This window comes from Argiope bruennichi, chromosome 9, assembly GCF_947563725.1.
Source record: "Argiope bruennichi chromosome 9, qqArgBrue1.1, whole genome shotgun sequence".
NCBI classification, from domain to species: Eukaryota; Metazoa; Arthropoda; class Arachnida; order Araneae; family Araneidae; genus Argiope; species Argiope bruennichi.
Genome location: NC_079159.1, coordinates 88,895,000 through 88,910,031, shown reverse-complemented (window position 1 = coordinate 88,910,031; position 15,032 = coordinate 88,895,000). Strand labels below are relative to the sequence as shown.

The 15,032-nt window shown below is 33.3% G+C and overlaps 1 long non-coding RNA gene across 1 annotated transcript; it reads right to left on the bottom strand.

Moving 5' to 3' along the window:
* Positions 1 to 1,995: 1,995 nt before the first annotated feature.
* LOC129984815 (uncharacterized) lies at positions 1,996 to 14,537 on the bottom strand. The gene is made up of 3 exons (XR_008785528.1): positions 14,241 to 14,537; positions 5,973 to 6,181; positions 1,996 to 4,622 (listed from the first exon to the last, which is right to left on the bottom strand). It is a non-coding gene; the product is annotated as an uncharacterized LOC129984815 (long non-coding RNA).
* Positions 14,538 to 15,032: the final 495 nt, after the last annotated feature.

The following is a 15,032-nucleotide window of genomic DNA, read 5'->3' as shown; positions in this document are numbered from 1 at the left end:
GGTTAAATTTTCAGGCGATCGAATTTCTTTCGATTGTTAAACTAACGAGGCTAAAAACTTGATAGCACCAATTTTTGAAGTGCTTTGACTTAATTACTGAAATTCGCTTCAGACAACCCTAATGAAAACTTCAAGAAGTTATTTTACAGATCAAGATCGTTAATCATAAATTCAATAGATTCGAAGAAATTTGATAAGGGTTCAGAATTACCGAATTCCTGGCATAGGGGTAGCGCGTCTTCCACGTGACCTGGCCGTCCTGGGTTCGAGTCCCGGTTTGGACATGGTTGTTCTTCCGTTTTTCTATCCGAGATGTGTGAGTGTGCCTCTTGCAAGAAGGGGGCTATGCAAGCGAATGAGTGATGCGTGAGTAGCAAAGTCGTCCTCTTGGTCCTACTAAAAAACAAGAGACGCTCCCCCACCGGCTTAAAATAGCTGTCTTCGTAACAGCGGGCTTGTCCATGGCAAGTGCCATAAGAAACAGGAGTTAATTAAAACTCAACTCTAGCGGATATTGCTTTATAACATTCCTTTGAGCATTCCTCTTAAAAATGATCTAAATGTACTGGATCTTTTAAGGACCGATGTACATGCAAAATTTCTATTTGCAGGTTGAAAACTCGAGACAAACGTAATGTTGCATCACTTATTTGCATTCATTTTCTGTAATTAGCTTTTAATACTAAGTTTCAAAAATTTCGTGATGAACTTTAGTTACGGTTTTGTATAACAGTTGTAAATAACACAATTTGAAATCAATTTAAAAAGATGTGTACTGTTGGTATTCTTGACCATTTTCTCTATTCCATACGTTGTGGTATATTTTTTGCATTCCGTTTGCATTTTCCTCAGCAACTGCATATGTGAAAGATGTTAGCCTCGTAACACATTGAAGGCGAAGGGACAATAGGACAAACATTGAAAGCGGGAGACTAATCTCATTTGCATGGTTGGACAATGAACTCGCATTCTGTGGCTTTGAGTGTTTGCCTTTTATTTATTCGTATATTATCAAATTGACTAGCATGCGAAAGGGCTGAATTTGCCTGCTACTTGTCCAAAAACGTGGAAAATCGTGCACACATGCAAAGGGCTGAATTGTAACGAAGTGTCCGTCCTAAATTGGGCGTGACTTTAAAATACTAGGCGTCCATCTTAATTTTATTTTTGCGTTTTTCTTAATGGACTTGTGTAACGGATTTAGATTAGCATTATAATTTATTCTTTTCTAGCTCGTGTCGAAATTTTTACTTGTCTATATACTATATTTTCAAAGTATATTAATACGATAGACTAAAACCTATTCGCGATTATCAAGAACCGGAGTTAAACTGACGATTGTAAAATCAAGTGCTTAGAATTGCGTATGATGAAATCTGTCGATTTCTTCGGAAACTGGTTTATCTAGTTATCAAAAAATTCATGTTATCCCGAATTAACTGGCAGTTTATTTACAAAACAATCTCTTAAAAAATTACGAAAAATCCTTAAATTCGAGTTGAATGAGGGTACTTAAATTGCATTGAATTCTATGAACTACAATTTCACGAATTTATATTTTCGTCTCGTGTGTAATAGAGATCAGTTTCTAGTTATTTTTGGCGTTGGATAATTGATATCGGTTATCAACTCGCACAGCTGTAAGAACCGATTCATTTTCCAGAAACACTAGTATACTAGCGACGTCTTTGGGGAATACAAATGCTAAAAATGAATTCATATATTCAATAATGAATTATTCATCGTATTAGTGTAACAGAATAAAGATTGAAGTATTCTAAAATGCATCACCATGCAAGAGAGCTGCAAAAAAAGGCAAGGGAAATAATACCCAGTTTGTAATAAGTATGCTTATGTTGCTGCTAGGAGCAGTTGAATGAATCCGCTAGGATCAAATCACGAGCAAGTTATTTAATTTCAGTTATAATAAAATCAAATTCAATTTGAATTTTGCATTTGTAAACAGACAAATTTGAGTAAATGTTTGGACTCGTGTTTGTTTTGTTTGAAGGGGTTTAGGAATTTTTAGCTACAAAGGCTGTCATCCCAGCGTTCAACAATCTCCAATTAATAAATGTCAAAATCTTTCAAGTGTTGAACGAATGTGGAGAGAGTTTATCTGCAAATGCTTTGCTCGTGAGTTGTTTAAAATTACAGGTTGAAAGAGACTCGAGGGTTTGGACTCGTATTAAAATTGTTTTTAGCAAAGTATTTCTAAAAACATGGCGAAAGCACTATCGTGATATAAATGAATGGAGCTAAAGAGTTTGACTACGCAATGCCAACTAGCTATTCTATTCTCAAATGAATATTCAGAGCTCTACCGGGTAAAACGGCACGATACTCCTACGAAACATCTGTTTGAAGATAATCGCGTTTTGGAGGCGAATATTTCACCAATATTTTTTTCAATTTGAAAGCATTTTTTACCAATGTTACATGTGCAAAAAGTAAATTTTCTACTGATAAATAGAAGTGTGAATTGTCGAATTAGCGATGGGAAACTAATTATTCGTTATACTGTCTTCAAGGGCGAGATTTAATGTTTCCAAAGCTGAAAGTATAAAATAAGCTTCTTTATAATATGATGGTGGGGGAGGGGGAGTTACAAGGCGAATCCAGACATTAGCAGTCTCATTCCCTTCCTCTTACCAGCCGGCTGGCACCTACCCCACCCTCTACTTCTCGAAACCTGGAAAGGGTTGATCAGAGGACCCATCACTAACATCTTATCTCGGGACTAATTTCCCTATTAATGCAAAGATTCGTAGCGAACTGATTTACGAGAGAAAACTCGCGACCCTATTTATTAATACAAGACAAAAACGAGAAAATGATTGGAAAGAAATTAGTTGTTAGTTGTGTAAAATGACATTATCTTTCTAATCAAGTTGATTTTGCCGAGTAAAATATAGTTCAAAAATTCGATAGCGTCCCCAAGGTTCCTATAAATTAACCCACTTGTTGAAAACCAATGCTTTAAATTTTGCTCTATATTCTTTGACTAGTGCACATCATTTCTATAAAGAAGTTTAGTTTCATATTTTCAACATTGGAAAATGCCGAATTTTGAACATCTATATATACAATTAAACTAATTCGATAAACACAGAAGTTAACTCGTGCTAGTACTGAAGCATTTCATTTAGTTTACACTGACGCGCAATTTAATCACATGGAGGGTTTCGAAAGCTTAGAAAGAAGTTTTGAATATTCTTGAAAATATTCCATGCAGACGCGTTTGTATAGGCGCGTCTCTTACCTATTAATGAACATTCTTCGTGTTTAAGCTCAAAATTCAATTTATTATATGCGGATTTGGAATAATGCTCGCGAAGTCTTCAAATATTCATGTTCGAAAAAGAATAGCTAGTCGGCAATGACCAAGAATTACCTTACCTGAACCCCTTTTATTGTATTTACATATATTTCCCACCAAATAATTTCCGTTTAAGCGGGACAACTGGTTTGAACCTAACTCGCACCCATTTTCATGTATTACTTGTGTAGAAGTTGTGGAATATGGTGTAGTAATTCGTAATTTCTATTATAACAGAAAATCACGCTCCTTGACTTTTGATAAACATGGGTTTGCCTTTTTGCATCACGAAAGTACACCAGGTATAAGCAAAGTGGTTTTATGCTAAAACACAAAGACTTGCATGCAAATTTCCGTTTAAGCCGGCGTCCTGGCCTTGGGGTAGCGCGTCATTCCATGATCTGGGCGTCCCGGGTTCGAGTTCTGGTTCGGGCATGGTTCTCCGAGGTATAGGAAAGTGCCCTCTGTAAAAAGGGGTTGTGCAAGCGAGTGTGAGTGTCATCTTCGCATGAGATAAAATCAGACTTCAGCCGTTGGGTTCTCCGGTGTCTTTGCCCTCTGAAGCTACTGCATCCCTCTTTCTCCGATCTCTTGGACTTGGTTTGAATTAGTGTTCAATCCAAGGGGGATGAGCAACAATACTTAATTGTTCTGGGATCAAAATTCCCGGATAATTATGATACTGCAATGTTGGAAGAGTTATAAACTTTCCTTGTTATATTTATGTAATTTAAAGTTTAAAATATATTAAGAATTGTTACATTTAAAATTTTTTCTGGCCTATTGGTGGAGTTTAGGCCTTGGATGCGTCACCTCGAGGCTATGCTTTCAATTTTGTGGCTTGAGTAATAAAATTTAAGATACTTTCATACACAAACAGTATGGGGGTCATTATCCAATTCTAGATCGCGAGTTGAATTTACAAGCACGTGCATGTTTGCAGAATTTTACAGAGACAACTCTGCAAGCCTTAATCTTGAAACGATCAGCGCAGGGAAAGGATTGTGAACTTGCTCCAAAAATGTTCAAAATAATTTCTAAATTTAATATACTTAGTTTAAATAAATATATCACCCATGACGAGTCCATTTTCCATTCAGACTTCCATAGTTACAAAGCGCTGATGCCTTGCTTCAAGTTTTTACGAGACTGGAAGCGACTTGAGATCAACAAGTTTCAGACCTGGCCTTGTATGGAAGTTCGCCGTCTTCAGGGATAGATTACGGCTAATCCAGATTAATAGGTGCAGAATGTTTTTAAATATCCATCGTCAGTGAGCGAGAGACGCCTTGTCCACAGTAGCCTGGAAACAGAATTTTCCTCCGTTAAGTATTATTGAAATACTCCAAATTCTTAACTAAGACTTAAAGCCAATGAAACACGAGCAGTTTATCACAATTCCATTCAAAACCCACATACTCCTATAATAAGATTGATCTAACAACTGATTATTGACACCAAAATTGTTAATTTAGATATTCGTAGTTTCAAGCCGATTGTTTAATCAATGCTTCGGTTCTGCACATGAATATTCAGTGACGATCTTGCATTATACCATTGTTTACTTAATGTTTATTAATGTTAGACGAAGAATTAAATATAAATATTTGCTGCATTAATGGATTAAAGAAAATTTCATCCTTTGTTTAAAAGCATCGAATAAACCTAAAGACTCAAATTCCTGATCTTTTCAGCAAAGATCAAGTCGATTTTAAAATTGTAAACCAAAGGATGACTTTTGGATTTTTAATGCGAGCTGCAGTTTCATAAATATACGATTGCAATTGCACAGTAGTAATTCAATAGCTTCAGTTAGAGATACTTTAAGCCAAGTTGAATTAAATGTAAAGTAGATAGACAAATTCAATTATTTCTACAATTCTAAAATATCGATAAATTATTCTATTTAAATTTTGAATACTGGAAGTTTTACATGGAGTAATTAATCCTTTGTCCTCGAGGCCATTTTCTCGCTGAGTAGCAACTCTACGTTTTTAGCGTTTTGACTTTCTTGTCACTAACTCACGATTTCAAATACAATTTAGCGTTTATTTTTACTCGCACAATTTATTAATCTTTAAACCTACACGCGATATATCAAATGTATGCCAAGTTTAAAAACAATAGTTATCGCCGCGTATTGAATTTCTGCACTAAAATGATGAGAGAGTCGCCTTTCGTGGCTAAAGGATTAAAGGTGCGATTTCGATAATTTGAAATTAGAATAGATTTTGCTCCTGCTTAGGACATTCATCCATAATAATTTTTTCATATCAGAACTAAATATAACACTAGTCTTGCAGAGATTTCATTGTTACAGATTTTAAAGCTAAGTTTTTTTTATAGTTTTTGAACCAGTTAAGTTTCCACAAAACTATTATGAACAGTTTTAAAAGTTATCGAACTGGAGGTATAGAATTCTATGCATATTTTAAGTGTCTCCAGAATTCATAGTTGTTTTTACTCTATCTTGTGATCGAAGTTTGAGCTTTTCTAAATTGTCTCGTCTTTTGAAAAGTGCTAATCGCATTTAGTAATGTTTAATTTAATTTAAGCAGAACTATTTCAGTTAATGTTATGTTATTAAAATTGAAGTTTAACTGGTAATAGTTTTTAAAATAGTCATTGGAAATTTAAACATTGCATTGCTTACATCCATCAGCAGAAGGTCGATCCTACAAGACAGCTTTCAGTTTATCAAGCGAGTTTCTAAAACATGTGCAGTGTCCAAAGATGAAACGCATCACTTGGGGGCGTCCCACTTTTTCTACGAAGACTAGTCTAGCATTAAATCTTTAAATTCAGACTTATTTTCTGATCTATTCCAATGCAACAAGGATGGTGAATAGACTACAGGATCACCTGTAAAAACAAAAAATCAATTCAGTTAAAATAATTAAATTTTAAGAAATAAGATTTAGAAGAGCAAATTTTCTTTAAAAGCAGCATTATTATAGTTTTGCATAGGTTATGCATAAAAACTAACTAGTCAACATGAAATGGACAATATTTCATACAGTACGATTTCGATATATCAAATTTATTGAGCAATTGTGTTAAAAAGAATTGGTTTTCTATTTGATTTATTGATAGCTCCTTTGCCGAAACAGATATTTCCTACACTTTGTTATGAAAAACACAACCGAGTGGAAACATTGGGTTGACGTGGAGATCTCACCGGCCACTTAAATATTCATATGGGAAAATAGCGAATAGTTCTGAAACTATGCAACACTAATGAAAGTATTTACCGATAAAATTTCGTGGAGAACCCAGTTCTTATCAGTTAAAGATTGTCAAAATTCTACATAAAACTCTTCCTTTAATTTCTCATATATAGTATAGAGAAAATGGCAATTGCAAAAAATTCGAACTCGATTTTGACGTATGTCTACATTTTAGACCTCCCGAGTTCGAAAAACACGTTTTCGTAAAATGCTCGTCCGTTTGAGCTGCAGAACTCAAAGACGCTTTGAGCTAGATGGTTGAAACTGGGTATACAGCCTACACCAAATTTGCAGATTTCTATCACATTTTGTCTCATCTGTTCAAAGTTCATCTGTCTGAAAAAACTTACCATAATTACAAAACAAAGTGCTAGATGGACAAGATTCGGAATACAGATTAACATCTATGTAGATATGTCAGATATTAAGCCAAATCCAACCACGAGTTTAATGTCTGTCAGTCTGCTTTCAGAAACAAGTAAACGCGATAATTCAAAAACACAGCGACTTACACGCATCTAATTTGGCACGGGATTTTGTGATGACAGTTGTAGTTTTGTATCAAACTTACTTCAGTAGGTTGAAAGAAACATGCCTAGTACACAAAATCGATTTTTGGATCCTACTAACGCACGCCAAGGATTAATCGACAAGTCATTTGCTAACAACGACGTGATCGATTCACGCCAAAGGTTAGTATTTCGTAACTGTTGTACGCCAATGCCATGCAAGGCATTCACTGGTATGACACGTTTATTAGAGTATGAGAAAGTTCTGGGGAGGCTACTGCTGGAGGTTAATCAGTCTAGAGTTGTGGGCTGCCAAAACGAATCCAATTTAGAGGGGAGCAAAGAATTGGATTTAAAATCTACACAACACTCGATAAATCCTTTTTTCAAAAATAATGCTTTACAAGAATTGGTGCAAGAATGAGATAAATTAGGAGCAATTTATTGATCTCGCATATAACAAGAAACTTTCATAAAATGGTTCAAGCGTTTTCATAAACCGATGTACACCCCTGGGCTCTTCACAATTTCAAAAATATGGCTGTAGAATCAGAATGCCGATCATGAAACTTGAACTTTTAAACGCAAGAACAGCAACAAGTGATTTCCCAAGAATGGCAAATGAAGTTTTGTAAAAATAAACGTATTAAAAATTGATAAAATAGGAGGAAAGATAAATAGCAGAATTTCAGAAAAAACATAAGTGGAAGAATAAGCCCCGATACAGATATTTTCGCCTGAAATGCGATTAGGTAACAAAAGAAAACGTAATTTATCACTTGGTGCATTACAGCGTAAAATGCTCACAACTTTGACGACGTGTATTTAGAATTCAAATTAGTAAAAATTCTAGTAAAAAAATGAAGTTTGACTTTTTGCAAGTTTCCAGCATTTAATGAAATTGATCGGAATTAAAAGCAAGTACAAGTACAAGCAAGGACAAGTTTGAAAAGCGGTAAAAAAAATTTTAAGTTGCAGTAAAAGATTAAAAGAAATCAGCTGAGACCCAAGTTTAAAGAGAAAAGGGCCGTTCGGTTACAGTATATTTATATCCATGTCTCTTTCATCACGAAAGAGAAAGCTTTGCAACCGATAAGGTTTGAGTTCAAGTTCTAAATTTCTTGGCTTCTTTGCCTGCATATACTCGCATTTCTTTAGTGATTAAACATTGATAAAGAAAAATAACTTAAGTCATCAACGTTTACTAGATAAGTCAATTATTTTGTTACCAACTGAAGCTTTTTACACTTACTATACATTCGTACACATATGCGGAATCGAAAATAAAAGTTTCAGACAAAAGCTTAATCTTTTCACTAAAAAACAGCGTTTTATTAAGAAAAATAAACTAAAAATGTAGATGTAGGATTTGAAAACTATGTTGCAGTCAAAACTTTACGTGCTGCATGAAGTCAGATTTAGACTATTAGTATTGTGCAAGAATACCTTCTAATATCCTTCAAAACATGCTTTCAATGACGACTTTAGTGCTTGCAAAGTTATGTTTATGCTCCAAGTTGGACGCGTTTACATATACGCCGTAGCTTTTACTTGCATTAAGGGAACTGGGAACTTATGCCTTTACAATTATGCATTTCAATTATAGTCCAATAAAATAACAGGTATTTCATTAATACAGAAAAGTATAATATACAAGTTTGAAAAGTTGAAAGTTTATAAATTATTCTTTAACAATGAATCAAGCCGACGCTACTCAATTGAGAGGTAGTTTTTTTTGCATTCTTCTCGAAAAGTGTTTTCTTCAAGTTTTAGTAAGCATAGAATCATTTTATGCATTACAATCGCATGAAATTTCATACAAAATTCAAAAATATGCATGTGCTAAGCATTTTTAGCATTTTTTCTGCTCAAGTATTAATTTTAGAGTTTATCATGCAAATTATAAAATATTTTTTGGATATTCATGTTACACAATATTTATTACTTTTAAAATTTTTATTAACATATTTAAATGAAAATAAGTTTACTCTAGTCATTATATCTATTCTTATACTAGCAGACCCGGCCACTCGTTGCTGTGGCTAAGGTTTGTTATATTACATAGTAGTAAACTATTCAAGGGAAACAGTAGGAGAACACGGTCATGGGGACCAACATGCTTTTTTACACAAATGCCATTTGTAAAAAAACGTGGGGACCCCCAAGATTGATTTTCTACTACCATTAATATTGAGCAAAAATCAATACAAAAAAAAATAAATTTAAATTTCTTTATTTTTTGTATTCAAGTTTGTAACAAATGAGTACATTACAAAGTTGTTAGTAAAAAACACGTAACACTTAAACTTATAAATGAGGTAGGTAGGGCAGATAGTTTTAAATCTTTGACAATAATGTTTATTATTTTGAATTATAAATACTTTTAATTTCAATTTAATTTAGCACTAATCGGTGCACAATATTTTTGGTTAACCTGTCTTTAGCTAACACAAATAGATTTGACGGTTTTCTTACACGTGAACATGCAACATATAGTTGCCCATGAGAAAAACATGGATTTTCCAAATCTAAATCACAAATGGACATTGTTTGGCCTTGAGACTTATTTATAGACACGGCAAAAGCTAAACGAATTGGAAACTGTAACCTTTTGAATTGTATCGTAGATTCTGATGGTATCATCGGAATGCGTGGCAACAGGACCACTTCTCCTTTAAACTTTCCATTTAAAATGGTAGCTTCAAGTATATTTCCGGTGATCTTTTTGATGACCAAACGCGTACCGTTGCATAATCGTGGTGGATTCAAATTACGCAGGAGAATAATAGGTGAACCAATCTTTAGTCGAAGGTTATGTGGTGGCATTCCAGGTATATCTAGTGAATTTTAAAATTCAATTGGAAAATTTACACTATCATTTTCATCAACAACAGTATCGATTGATTTAAAAGACATCAGATCGCCTGGTAACAACTGTTGTATTTGGAAGTTAATTCCGTCAACATCAACATTTTTGGCTGCCAAAATAGCCCAATCACTGAGCCAGTTATGATTCAAGTAATTACTCTGTATATCCGGAAAAATATTCTGAATCAATTCATTTTTTCCCTGAAGAACAGTGCAGAAATAGTCTGGCAGTTTAATGCATTGCGTATTTGGTTGCAGTTCTATTTTACCGTTCCCAATATCTAGTAATTGTTCAGAAAATATTTTTGCTGATGGATCATTTTGCAATTGTACGCGCATGTTTATGGCTAATCGAAATGTTTCGACACTTCGCCATAAGAATGATTGTTTTAAACATGCATTTTAATTAAAGATTGTTGAACAATGAAGCACTAATTAAAAAGCAAGAAGAATTCCACTGTATTACTTTTACTATAATATGAATTCAATTTATACTTCAGTCGAAATAACACGTGGTCGGCTAAGCTAATACGAAAAATTGAAAGAGAAAGAACAATTGAATTTCATTGTATTGCGTTTACTACGAAATAAATTTAACTTATACTTTAGCCTCAGCAACACGTGGTGGTTATGCCATTAAATTGTAGCTTATGTGAAACGTTGGTACTTTTAACACAGCGCCATCTGTTAGAATACTTAATCCAGTCAACAGATATCGCCATCTGTTAGAATCGCTTGGAGCTGGCAGATAATTGTGACTGTCAAATAATTTGTTCCTTCTTAATACCTTCCTTCTTAGTATAAACCCTTTATGATGTATAATAAATCCTCTAACTTCAGTGATACAGATTCTGGCTTCCTCAGCTTAAAGGAAAGATTTTTTTTTAAAAAAGTTCTATATTCCACACATGAAGTTGCCATGAGATTTATTCCGTCATTGATACATTTGTCTATTGCAATAATTCAAAATTCATTTACAAAATGAAATTAGTTTCAGAAACATTTATTAAATAATGATAAGCATTGTAGCTGAAGGGAATGATAGCTGAATTGATGATAGCTGACATAACTTGATACGTACATGCAGTTTATTAGTAACTGAAACGATTATTGTAACCATTTTTTATTATCATATCTTCAATAATTTATATAAAAAAAGATTAAATTTCATTTAGCATACAAATGAGTTAATATTTTTTTATTATCCGATTAGAGGAACTTATTATTGGCTCGTTCACTTACCTTTTTTACGATATCCTTAACAAAAGAAATAAAATCATTTAATTGAAAATTCAATGAAGGTAACAAATGTTATTGCCGTGCAACATTTTTCTTAGTAAACAGTCAGATAAAGAATCGGAATTCATTCAAAACGAAAAGTAATAATTATCCGTGTGCTCTCCAAGTATTTTTCCAAACTTCTTTATAATTAAAAAAAGCAGAATTTTAGTATTTTATATTAATCAGCGATCCGTTAAAACGTTTGTAATTAATCATTTTCAAATATCTTATTTCTGAGAATCGCCACCGTGCACAGTAATACAAAATTCAAACATAAGATCGTGATAGTTTATCCGTTGCAACGTATCAAATTTATTGTATGCATTAAAAAATAATTGTGGAAAATGATATCTTATTCCTGAGAAACGTTTTCGGATAGGATCATAAATAATTCGAACATTCGGATTCGAAACGTAACGCAAATGCGTGAGTTTTTCTACGCCAGTTGGGGTAACGCTATGCAGATTAGAAATTTTTAATTTCCTTTATTCTGTTTTATTTTAATTCAAAAGTACTTAAGAATGATTAATTAACAATGTTTAATTTTAAATGCATCAAACATTAAGAAAATAGAATCGTTTCAAATAATCAGCCGAAAAATCTTAAGCCTAGCCTCATGACTGTTGGGAAAAAACTGAAGCCGTACTCATTTGGCGATGGGAAAAATGAAAAGATTTTTTTGGCGGGAAAGTTAGTTTTTAATTAATAATTAAAATACTAATTAAAAATTCAAAAAAAGGGCTATCCTATCTTTTAAGTTAGATCAAACTGCACACGGTGTGCAAATTTGATTAAAATCGGTTAAGTAGTTTAGGAGTCCATCGCGGACAAACAACGTGACACGTAATTTATATATATTAAGATTATGCTTTGATTCTCATATTATGGTTTAACCCTTTGCACACGGAAAAGTAATTCAATGCACAATTATTCACTTAATACATGGACTTATTTATTGCTCCAAAAAATAAATGGATTGTTTTAAATTGAATTTTTCCGAAAAATTTATCTCTTACCATTCTGTAGGTATTTTCATCAATCAGAAGTTTAAAAGATAAATAACGTCAAGATGATGCACCGTCTTGAATGTTGCCCGAGAGTCACCATTCGAGTGCAAAAGGTTAAAATTACTTTGAGTACCGATTTCTGGTTATGAACTTCAAAACTGGTGGATCACAGCACATATTCGATGTGTCATTAACAAACTAATTTTCCCACTGCTTTATAATTAAAATAAATTAGTTCCTGTGTCCTAACTTTTCTATCGGATATTAAATTTTAATTGCAAAAAATCTCGTTCATTTACAACAGAAATTTCTGCAATTTTCAATGTCGAGAATGTTCCAATTCCCTTAAAAAACCGCTTATTTTAAAATACAGCAAACTAACGTTTTAACAAATAACAATTTATAAAAATATTTATACAAAAACGACAGTCGCATCTTTATCCTAAAGAAACTTATTTTTATGAATCTGAGCACCAAATGTTTCAAAAAAATTCTTTAAAAATTACGAATCAAAAATACAAAGCCATGCTTTTAATAATTATTTTTTACAATTTGAATTTCAAATTTTTGATGAGACGCATGTTGTAGAAATAAAATTTTAATACCTTTCCGAGCACAATGTATTCGATATCAGACATTCATTTAGATTTAAATATTTAAGTCAACTTTTTAAAAATAATTCCTCAAAATGCCTAGCATGTATGACGTTCCTTATATCCAAGGAGTGTAGAAACAGGACCAGTTTTTTTTTTGAGTGGGGCTATTGGACAAAAGTTTCGAATCACTTTTGCTCCCCTCGTCTCAACAACTGAAAGGAGACTTGTTTATTTTAATACTTATATAAGCAGTTTAAGACAACAAATATTTCTATATAAAAATAAATGAGATCGCTTTGAAAACTGCTTCTATATGCCACGAATAAAATTAAGTTTAAATTTATCAAGTAAAATGACTTAAAATTTTAACTCCAAATACTCAAATATAAAGTTTGTCAGGCTTTGAATTATGAGTCATTTTAGTAATTGCAAAAAATTAACAATAATTTACCACGATGAATCAGAAATAAAGTAAATGAATTTCAAAGTATTTCAAGATTCTGAATATAAAATTCCCTTATTTAAAAGGCGTCTTGCTTTAATTTGCCCCTATTGAGCAAAATCACAAAATTAGCTTTTAATAGTAATATTAACGCCCCATTTGAAAGCAGCTAGCAAATTTTGAGTCTCAGTCGGATAAAGAGAACAATGCTTGAGCTGGAAGACCCCCTCCAAGCTTCCGCACCACACCAACGGAAGGACATTTGGTCCTCGATGTCAGATTTATCATGCACCAAACCCTCGACAGATCTTTAGTACAATGTATTTCAAACTTAGAGCCCTGTGACCTCCTGTGCAGTTAAGCACAGTATTGAATTATTCTGAAAATAACTTGAGACGTCTAGCGTTAGAGGCAATTGCCCATTTGATAATCCAGGCCTGTGTAGTAATGATACAGGTGTCAAAGTCAGTCAACCGTTTAGGAGATTATAGTCGTACGTCGAGAAGAATCATAATGCATTTTAGTTTTTAATAAATGTTCAGGTATCTATGACGCTCCTTAGTATTTAACATTTTAAAGCCTCGTACTTAAGATTTGTTTTTATTGGCTTTTAATAGAACAATTTTCTACTTTACAGTAAAATAAGCGATTTGGCAAAGTACTATTTCAGAATTCAGTATTATTTCATAGTTTGTTTATTATGAAGCGACAATACATCCTTTCTATTGAAAAGGACTGCAGCATAGAGCCTCTAATATAGAATTAAAATGAAATTGATAATCATTTGGTTAATTTGCCAATTCATGCAATGCAATAATAGTATTATAATAGAGAACTCGCAACTACATAAAATTTCAAGACTTATACATCAGGAAGAAAATAAAATGCAGATTATGAAATATCTTGATAAACATGAAAGAACTAGAAGCATTTAAATAACCATAACACTAAATAATTCGTTCAAAGAAACACAGATATCTGAAAAACTTACCATGTTCAGGTGTGGGCAATGCATGCTGAAGTGATATTCGAAATAGGCGGAGTCTTTCCTAGACATATTGCAGAGCTATCTTCGAAATTATCCATCAGGATGTAATATTGAGCTGTCGATACTGCTACATTCAGCCGGTGGCTGTACACTAGAAGGATGCAACATTGAGCTAAGGCACGCCATTTCATTCACAAGGAATGGCTTTTTTTCTCTTGAAACTTAACGCTACATTTCAAATTCACATTTATAGTTAAACAACTTAGAGTATCACAGATCATACATACATGCGCAAACACACACACAAAAAAGAAAGAAGTCCAAAGATCTTCATTTTATATCAGATGAACAAACGTTTAATGACACACGTTTCCTTCTTTTCTTTAAACTTCTCCAGAGCGGCACTTTTCAATGGGCTAGACGATAACTTTTCAAACTACGGTTTATGACTCCAAGTGGGTTTGTTTAAAAGATTTTAGGATCACAGAAATATCTTGATTTGTAACTTTCAACTAAATTTTAAAAACAGAAATATATAACATATCGTGTTTATAATTAATTACTAAAGCCAGCTTGGATTGGTAATAGAGCCTAAGCTTATAAGATCGAAGGAATGTTGGCTCTAAACATGATTTACTAAAGATTCCCATAAACAGGAATCTGGTGCATGTTAGGCTTCGGAACCGGAGGATTTCAGGTTCGAGACCCGATTCCACCGAAGAACCGTCGTGTAAGGGGGTCTGTTGCACGTTAAATCCGTCATGACCAAACGTCCTCCCGCTGGTGTGGTGTGGT